Source organism: Fulmarus glacialis, unplaced genomic scaffold, assembly GCF_000690835.1.
Source record: "Fulmarus glacialis isolate BGI_N327 unplaced genomic scaffold, ASM69083v1 scaffold43415, whole genome shotgun sequence".
NCBI classification, from domain to species: domain Eukaryota; kingdom Metazoa; phylum Chordata; class Aves; order Procellariiformes; family Procellariidae; genus Fulmarus; species Fulmarus glacialis.
The window spans coordinates 12,199-15,262 of record NW_009215751.1 but is presented as its reverse complement, the minus strand read 5'-3'; positions in this window follow the sequence as shown (position 1 = coordinate 15,262).

The following is a 3,064-nucleotide window of genomic DNA, read 5'->3' as shown; positions in this document are numbered from 1 at the left end:
TAATTTGACTTGGCTGAAATCTGAGTTTTTCTTCTATTAACAAATAAAAGTGGCTTTCCCCCTTCCTTCAGCTTTTCCAGGTGAAGATTCTAAGCACTTCCACTATCCCAGCTAATTGTAGGAAACTAAAACAAAAGCGAAGGGATTCTACCTGGCAAGACAGCCCACCTACCTCGTTGCCATGATTACAACGTGCAGAATCTACTCTGAGCATATCTATCCTGTATCAGCTACATACAAAATGGACTCGCTATATCCAGTCACTAAAAACATGACCAACAGATTTACTGTGAAGAATTCAAGTTACTTTCTTGCAAATTTATGTTCTACATTCACCTACAACTGTTGCTACATTAAACCCACCGTTAATATTGAAAAACACTGACATAACTCCACCGTGATTAAATGAAGCCACAACAGGAACATGACACCAAGAGAGATATGCTATTTTATTTAAAATCAGACCACAGTAGATTACAGAAAGACTTATTATGCAAACAAATCCACTGTACGTTTCACAACTTGCTAGGCATATAAAATTGCCCCTTTATGAGACCATCCAGGATTACACAGAGGAACTGTTCAGGTGCAGGACAACTCTACCTCCTCAGAACTCAACGTCTGCCAAGTTGCCTATATTCAGGCTAAGGGAATTGTCGATTTGAGCTCTGTATCTAAGTCGTTATTCCAGTTTGAGAGGGCAGAGAAGTCCCGAAAGAGGTCAAGACTGAGGTTGTGGAAGTTGGGGCATTAAACGTAACCGTTACCCATGACCAGACTGTGCCCAGGGCTCTGCCTCCTGGCATCACGTGAAAGCTTATATTCTATATAGTCCCTCCAGGGTCACTGGTACAAAGGTGACCTGCGTGGATCAGCTGTGCTAGAACAACTGACTTCGCTTCCTCTAGGAGACAGCAGTGACGTGCAGTGAAACTCATCCTTGAGTTTGAACCACTCAATGCTGATCATCCATCAAACAACCTAACCACATACAGTTGAATTACTCATAACTTACAAAACTGCTTACAAAAGACTAGCAAAAGTAATGCCATCCAAAGAGAGCATTTTCAACGCTACCAACACTCTAAAGCCATGTGACACATCATATTTAAAAGATTTCTCCACTCCAATTGCTTTGGGGAAGTATATGCTATTTGCAGCAGACATTAAAAATCCTCAAGACAACATAATAATATATATATTTTGGCAAGCACACTGAGCCACCCCCTCTCAAGTCTCAGCTTGCCTATGGCATTTTAATCTCACTATCTTATAAACAGTGCAAATTAGTATGATTCTAAACATCCTAGCCATAGCAGAATTTATTTATTAGCTATAACAGAACAGGAGAAGCTGTCGAAGGGCAACAGGTCAAAAGCACTGACACATCTCTTGCCCAACTCATTCAGGTTAGTGTTCTGTAACATTTGTTTCTGAAAGGATTTAAACAGTTCTCCACAGTCATCTTTCTCCTTTACCCTTAAACATTACCAGCAGTCAAGTATATATTTACAGTTTGTGCGCACACACACACACAATTAATTAATGGCAAAACGTTTTCCATGAGCAGCTGGATTTCAGTTACGAGATTGCTATAACTGAAACATCACATTAGTTATATTATCTATGTTCAAACTTTTATCCATCAATGAAGGCAACTATAAGCTTACAAATAGCAGATACAGCCTTTGTTTCTTCTGAAGTATGAGGGTTTTTTGTAAAAGAAAGTGCTCTTGAAGAGCCCTTAAATTAGAGTTACACAATGGCCATTCAAATGATAAAAATGCTAATATCCTAGTATTACAATCACAAGTAGTGATCCTAAGGCACATCAGCCACATGCATATGCAATAATGCATTGTTTTGCTTTCAGACAGAAAAATTGCATTAGCTTTGTCTGTATTTAGTTTGCACAAGAGTTTGTTTTTAGATAAAGTATCCCTGAAAGGTCATGTTATCACAAAAGTTACCAAAAGACAGAAAATTTAACAAGTAGTAAAAACATTTTTGGACTACTACCACCAATAAAGTTAGATACATAAAATGCAGTGCAAATTCACAATACACTTATCTATCACCTCCATCACTTCTGAGGATTTTCAACCCTCTGAAAAAAAGTTGGCACTTGATAAGTGTAAAATATACCTGGTTGTTTTTATTCAATGTTAGCAAAACTATTTGAGACTGTTTTAGAGTTTTTGTGTAGCAGGCTCAAAGTACGAATTTCTGTACTCAGTCACCACCCTGGTAGCCCCCACCCACTTTAATTCTTTCTAGGACATAAATCATTTCTACAGCAGACTTACGTTTAGCATTCAGATACAACAGTTGCCATCCAAATACCAGCACTAATAGCACAGCAAAATTACTTTGCAACGAGTCATAATTAACCATGCTTAAACAAAGCTTCAATGAAAAAATAATACCAAGAAAAGATATTACACTATTTTTAAAAAAAAACACATCCTGTACCATCACTAGATTACAGAAAAAACACACTTTGCAAACAAATCCAATGTACACTGCTTCACAAAATCCCCCATCTATAGAAACTTTCCAGACTTACACTGGGGAATTGGTTCAGATGCCAGTAACACTGACCAACCTTCTGCCCTTTGTGTTCAGAAGGCAAAACAAGCCAAATACTCGTATTTTCAGAATAGAGAGCTTCCTGTTATGAGCCTAATTTGAGATTAGTATTTGGTAGCAACCACCACACTCCAGAGGAAATGATTAAGGGACAGTCAAGGGCCTTACGTAAAGAAAAAAAATAGATATTCTATTTTAACTGATGCTGTTTGTACTACAGACTTCCAAACAATGTAGTGCATTCCAGGCTAATGATATGAAAATGTTTTGAAATAATGCAGGGGTTATGACCGATTCTGGACCGTGAGTTTCTTAAATTACCATTAATAGTTGAAAGTTGTTCGTGGATGTAAGAAATTGATAATGAATTTATGGACACATTGTGCGCAAGCAACAGCGTTAAGATTTGCCTCCGCCAATGCTAGATTAAAATACCAGCACGTGTCTGCACCTCAGCCTTCAAGAGTCACATTGA